General features: G+C 63.3%; 1 protein-coding gene across 8 annotated transcripts in view; it reads right to left on the reverse strand.

The window, feature by feature from the left end:
* LOC124987125 (palmitoyltransferase ZDHHC11-like) overlaps positions 1-4,084 on the reverse strand; it is a 34,267-nt gene extending 30,183 nt beyond the window's left edge. For all 8 annotated transcript variants that reach the window (XR_007109144.1, XR_007109143.1, XM_047556119.1 and 5 more), the window contains exon 1: positions 2,772-4,084. The gene's annotated coding sequence lies outside the window, so the exon portion shown is untranslated. The remainder of the gene's footprint in view (positions 1-2,771) is intronic.
* Between the last annotated feature and the right edge of the window lie 3,064 nt (positions 4,085-7,148).

The following is a 7,148-nucleotide window of genomic DNA, read 5'->3' on the forward strand; positions in this document are numbered from 1 at the left end:
TGGGTGCTGGAGACCCAGCCCACTGTGGCCACAGAAAGCGGCTGGCCAGAGTCCCACCACCTGGAACCAGACAGTCCTGCGCGGGCCCCTCACAGATCTCAGGGCAGCAGCGGGAGGAGACGGGGCGCACATGACCGAGCCTGGGGCTGCCCGAGTCCCCGGAGAGCAGCAGGGGCAGGCCAGCGGGGAGTGCCCTGCTCTGCAGGAAGGCTGAGACCGCCCCCGTGTGCCCGGGACAGCGGGACGCCAGAGACCACCCCCGTGTGCCCGGGACAGCGGGACGCCAGAGACCACCCCCGTGTGCCAGGGACAGCGGGACGCCAGAGACCGCCCGCCCGTGTGCCCGGGACAGCGGGACGCCAGAGACCACCCCCGTGTGCCCGGGACAGCGGGACGCCAGAGACCACCCCCGTGTGCCGGGGACAGCGGGACGCCAGAGACCACCCCCGTGTGCCCGGGACAGCGGGACGCCAGAGACCACCCCCGTGTGCCCGGGACAGCGGGACGCCAGAGACCGCCCGCCCGTGTGCCCGGGACAGCGGGACGCCAGAACACAGCCCAGCTTGGGCGCAGGCAGGGCCCCTCCCAGTGCCCGAGGCCCTGGCTCCACCCCGCACTGCAGAGACAGGACTCGACCCCGAGCTGCCTCCACACCCAGGCGCGTTGAGAGCCACGCAGCTGGTCCAGCGGTGGGTAGGCGGAGGGGACGCGCCCCAGCCGGCTTGGCTCCTAAGGAGCAGCACGCTCCCTCTGCGCCTCCCTACTCTCCCAGCTACCAGGCAGGGGTGGTTCCCCGGGGGCAAGGGGAGCGGGCACGGGCCACGCCCAGAGCAGTGTGCCCACGTTCCTCTCGTGAGGTCCAGAGGCCCTCCTGCTGCTTCGGAATGTTTACAGGGGAAATGTGGGTTTCCACTTCAAATTCATATTTCTTAGGCGGTCAGAACAGTTTGGAAAAGCCAGGACCAGCCCCGGGCCACTGTGAGGGGGCCCTTCCTCATCCCACTTCAGAGTGGACGCACCACCCCGATGGGCAGAACAGGCTTGATGGAAGCAGGACCCAGTGGAGAGCACGGGCCAGTGCTGGCTGGCAGTCCCCTCGTGTGCCTGTGGGAGAGGCCAGACAGGGACAGTCCCCATGAGTACACGTGGGCCTACAGGGTGCCCGGTGCAGTGCCCGCATGTCCCTCCAACCAGGCGACCACACCTGGGCCCAGGCCTGCCAGGCGTCGACCTCCTCAAGCCCAAACTGTCCCGCCACTCCAGGTCCCAGGTGACCCTCACCAGAAAGCAAGGAGGACCAGGAGGACCAGGAGGACCAGGAGGCCTTCCCATCCCAGGGGCCAAACACCTGGGGATGAGGTGTGGGCAGAGGAGGCCCGGTCCACAGCACCCACGGGAGTCTGGGGGAGTGCTGCCCAGCGGCCAGCACCAGGGCTCCACACCGATACTGCTGGGCACAGGCACACACGCACGCTCTAGCACACACCACCTGCAACACAACACACACAGCACACAGTGACACACAGCACACACCACCTGCAACACAACACACAGTGACACACACAGCACACAGTGACACACAGAGCACACACCACCTGCAACACAACACACACAGCACACACCACCTGCAACACAACACAATAACACACACAGCACACACCACCTGCAACACAACACACACAGCACACAGTGACACACAGCACACACCACCTGCAACACAACACACACCACCTGCGACACAACACATGATGCATAATCACACACAGCACACAGCAGCACAGCTCTCCTGGCTTGGGCACCTCCTCTGCTTCCTGACCTGGCAGAGGTTACCCACCCGGCCTCCACTGCCTTCTGCCTCCCTCTCAGGCAGGCTTCTGCAAGAGCTGGGCCCTCCTTCCTTCACCATGGCGCTTTGAGGGAGGCGGGGAGGGGCGCCCTGCTGTGCCTCCTGACCTCGGGGCAGGAGCCTGCGTTTCTGGGTTTGCGGTGCGGGTCCCTTCTGTGGCCATTTTGGTTTGGCCTGGTTGTGGCCTGGATGTGAGGTGTCCCCCAAAAGCTCACACATGAGACAGTGCAGAAGGTTCAGAGGAGGGGTGACTGGGTTACAAGCACTCAGCCCAGGCAGTGGTTGATCCCTGGTTGGATGGACTGAGGGGTCACTGAAGCGGTGGGCGTGGCTGCAGGAGGCGAGCCTGGGCGGGGCTTGGGGTGTGTTTGTATCTGGAGTGGGCGCTCTCTGCCTCCTGGTCATCACGCGAGCTACTTCCCTCTGCCACGCTCATCCACCCTGACGTCCTGCCTTGCCTGGAGCCCCGAGGCATGGAGTGGCCTTCCATGAACTAGGACCTCTGAAACCGGGAGCCCTCAGACCAACCGTCCTCCTCTACAGTCGCGCCAGTCGGGTTTTTCAGCCGCAGCAGTGGAGAGCTGACTGAAGCAGGCTTCCCGTCCCCTGAGCAGCTGTGTTCTGCTCCAGGGCCGGAGCGGCCAGTGCCCCAGTCGCAGTCTGCCATGGCCACCGTGCCCAGGACCAGCCCTGGCGCCGGGGGCCTGCAGGGCCTGCCTCCCATTCCACTCCTGTGCAGCAGCCCCGGCGCTCCCCCGGTCCCCTCTGCACACCCCTCCTGCTGTCCTGCACCGCACCCGAGAACAGCCCTCCGGATGGCCCATCCCCACTGCGAGCCCTCCGTTCTCGGAGCAGTCCTGTGCCCACCCGCCCTCGGGATGCTGGCCAGCTGCGTCCCACCCGAGACCCGCTTCCTGAGCCTCACCAGACAGAAGCCTGCCAGCTCCCGGGGAACCACCACAGGCAACCTGGCCCACGCTGTGTGGCCACAGCCGAGTCCAGAGGATCGGTGTCCCCGGCCTGGGGAAGCGAGCAGCTCCTCTGTGGCAGAGTCCCTGCTGCCTGCCTGTCTGTCACACCAGGCTGAGCAGCAAAGACACGCCTCGCACTCGCGCTGGCCGACTGAGCAGTGGAGGGACCTGTCCAGGCCACACGGCAGCCACGGAACCCAAGTGCCTCATAAAGCCTCACCCAGCAACGGCGGAAGCCACCTGCGGCTGGCCGGTGGGGGCAGGGGTGTGACAGACCCAGCTCAGACTTGCTGTGGGTCCTCAGGGGTGGGGCCTCAAGCAGCTCCTCAAGACACTGCAGCCCACTTAACAGTTCCAAGCTGCCCCAGGGAGCTCGCCCCCTCCTGAGGGAAGAGCCTATGACCTGCAGCCGCGACACCACACGCGGGCTGAGGTTGGAGCCCCTTGACTGTTTACTCCAGAAGCCAAGGTGCCCGCGCTGCATGCAGAGTATTCCAGGCAGATGTGCCACCCTGAGCCGCCTGGCAGGCTGGCCTTCCAAGGTGGCCACGCGTCTGGACGGCTTGACGTGTCTCAACATGTGACACTGCATGGTTTGCTGGAGAAGGCCCTGTGTTCCCCAAGGACCAGTCATGGTGTCCTGTCCCTCTCCTCTGTGCCCTTCTCTGAGACTCGGGCCTTAAGCTCAAAAGATGTTCATTTCCTATTTGTGGGTCCAACGACTACCTGAAGGCCCCTGTGTGGACCAACGAACGTGAGCCTTTAGGGCTGGACAGGAAGGCAAATCACTTCCCTTCATTCCTTGCGCAGTGACCCTTCTGGTGCCACCTAGCATCCCAAAGAAGCCATCTGCAGACAGACCTATCTTGCCAGCCCAAAGCTGTCCGGCTGCTGCCCAAGCCCACGCTAGGTAGTGTCCACCATCTGACAGGGAACCAATGGAGTCAGGTTGTATGGGAGGCATGTAACCAAGAGCAGAGGAATCAAGGTCACTGGACAACAGGTGCAGGTGTACTTGGAAGAGAGAGGGAAGCAGGCGAGGCAAGAGGTGAGCAGTCATGGACCCTGGATCCCCAGAACCCGGGCCCTGCTCTGGACGGCCAGGCACATAGTCACCTCCCAAACACTGCTGCCGGCTCTGAGGGCTTCTCCTTTCCTCTGCTCACAGCCTGCGCGCAGGGTGGAAGTGAAGCAGGCCCAGTCCAAACCTACCTAATCCTAACCCAACCCTAACCCTACGCCATCCCTAACCCTAACCCAACATGGTCACCAGACGTGGTCACCAAGTTATGCAGCGAGTGTCACTGACAACTGCTTTCCCCGTTCTGTCTGAATACACTGAGGTAGACTCAACACCTACACACGTAACACACCTACACACGCTCCAACAGCACAACCCACACACCTGCACACGCCAACACACCTGCTAAAATCGACATGCATCTACACACATCCACACACCTGCTCAAGCCCACACGCACCTGCACACGCCCACACACCTGCTCACGCCCACATGCACCTGCACACGCCCACACGCACCTGCACATGCCGTTTCACACCCACATGCACCTCCTCACACCCACACACTAGCTCACACCCACATGCACCTGCTCATACCCACACACCTGCACATGCCCACACACCTGCTCACACCCACACACCTGCTCACACCCACATGCACCTGCACATGCCCACAACCTGCTCACACCCACACAACTGCTCACACCCACATGCAGCTGCACAAGCCCACAAGCCTGCTCACACCCACACACCTGCTCACACCCACACATCGGCTCACACCCACATGCACCTGCACACACCTGCTCACACCCACACACCTGCTCCACCCACATATGCCCACACACCTGCACACACTCTCACATGCCCACACCTACACAACTACTCACAGATGGCACTGCACACACTATTGCACACTCCTGCACCTGGCATACCCACAAGAGCTGCACACATCCACACACCTGCTCACACCCACACACTCCTCACAACAGCAAACCCACACAACTGACACCTTCACATGCCCACACACCTACAAACACCTGCACACACTCACTCCTGCTCACACCCACACCTGACATGCCAACACACCTGCACACGCCCACACCTGCACATGCCAACACACCTGCACACACTCACAAATGCCTTCACCCACACACCTATTCACAGATAGCACTGCACACACTACTGCACACTCCAGCACCTGGTATAGCCACAACAGTTGCACACGCCCACACACCTGCAGACGCACCCACATGCACCTGCACACACTCATGCACTGGCAGACACTTGCACCCACATGCACCTGCACACACTCATGTGCCTGCACATGCCTACACACCTGCACACTCATGCACCTGCATACACCTGCACACACCCACACCCCTGCACAGACACTTGCACCCACATGGACCTGCACACGCCTACCCACCTGCACACTCATGCACCTGCACACACCTGCAGACACTTGCGCCCACATGAACCTGCACACACTCAATGCACCCACACACCTGCACAAGATGCACCTGCCTTCCCTGTGGTACACACTTCTTATACCTGCACACTTGCTCGCAGACACCCCAAATCCACAATGGCACATGCTCTCTGATAGCCAAAGGCAACTGTGCTTCTCCTGGGCTCCGGGTATGGAGGGCCCTGCAGGAACTGCACAGCAAAGAGAGGGTGCTGCTCTACCTCCCTGGCTGGGGAGCCGGCGCTCAGCGGGATGCAGCAGCCAGTCACAGGGAGACTCGGCCACACACCAGAAGATGGGCCCCTGCCTCAGTTTCCCCATCTGCAACAAATTCCTGGGGTCCCTTAGGGAGTGGGTGACAAGGTCACGGGTTCCACAGACCTCAGGGTGGCCGGTGGTTCAGAGGTGCTGAGGCAGGGTGAGGGCTGGCCCTGCACAGGCCCTGTCCTATGGACAGCAGGTCCTACAGCCCTTTCCTCTTCTATGAGACCCACACGCAGCCTTGGCCTGCGGTGCAGCTATGGGCACATGACTGGCAGCCAGTGGTCACTGCAGAAGCTGAGGGTGAGGCTGGTGGCCGCATTCCAAGCCCAGCAGGCTAGTGTGGTGGCCACTGTAACCCCGGCCCTTGTCCCAGCCCTGAGGAGCAGTGGCCACCTCAACAGCAGCTACCTTGAGGCCACGGGAGGTTTGGGGCCACAGCGAGGGGCTGGGCAGCACCAGCAGCCACATGCCACCCTCCACAGCAGCTCCTTTGAGGCCCAGGAGCCTGGCCACAGGCCCACACAAGCAGGAAGCAGAGGCCCCCGAGTTGGCCGGAAACCCCATCGGGGATGACCCCATGCTGCAGACTGTGCCTGCCCAGGGCCCTCTGATCACAGCAGGACCCAGCCAGCCAGGCTGGAGCTGGGCGGTGCCTGGGATGTGGGCGTGGCCATGGCAGGGTGTCCCTGGTCCCCCAGAAGTCCCGCTGTTCCTGGACAGATGGGCATGGGGCTTCTGAGGGCCATAACATTCAGGAGCCCAAGGGAGGAGGTAGCCATGCAGGCCATGAGCACGTCCAGCGCCACAGCTGTGGACTGATGTGGTCAGCAGCAGCTCTACGCTGGGAATTCTACTGCAGTAAGGGTGAGGGCTGCGAGCGGGAGGGTCAAGGTGGTTGGGTGCTGGCTGTTGGGGAGCCGGGGGCCCCACTCCACCTGTGGCTTGGGTTGGGCTGAGGGGGCACCAGCTCAGCCTGGGGGCCTCCAGGTACTGCCCAGGTGCCCCAACCAGGTCACGTGTGCCAACTGCAGGACTCAGGGCTGCACACCCGGATGCCCAGGGAGGGTCCCCGCCCCGTGAGGTCACGCTGCGGCACACCACGGGACACCACGGGACACCACAGGGTCCAGCCCGAGGGCTGAGGGGAGCACTCAGCAGGACTCCCACCTGAGGCTGCGGGCGCCGCCCCACCTCTGCCAGTCTTCCTGTGGCAGCCATGTCAATGCAGGGACGGGGCTGTGGGGGCACCGGGCAGGGGACAGCCTGGGGCAGGCGGCAGTGCGGAGGCGGGGGAGCAGGCTGAGGAGTGCTGCGTGGCTGTGGGCTGGTGTTCTGCCCACCAGGAGGGCACGCCCTTGGTCCCGGGGCACTTCAGGGTCGCTCTCCCTGGAAGCCACGGGGGCCGTGTGTGTTCCTGGGCACTGTGCACTGCCCACAGGCCTCTCCAGCCACAGTCCTGCTCCCCAGGACCCAGCGTCCTCTGTGCCCAGTCCCTGGAGCCGACAGAGGCCCACAAGGGGCCAGGCCCAGCAGAGGGCCCCCAGCAGGGTGGGTCTCCTCCTTGGCATCCTAGAAGTCT

The sequence above is a fragment of the Sciurus carolinensis genome, chromosome 6 (genome assembly GCF_902686445.1).
Source record: "Sciurus carolinensis chromosome 6, mSciCar1.2, whole genome shotgun sequence".
NCBI classification, from domain to species: Eukaryota; Metazoa; Chordata; class Mammalia; order Rodentia; family Sciuridae; genus Sciurus; species Sciurus carolinensis.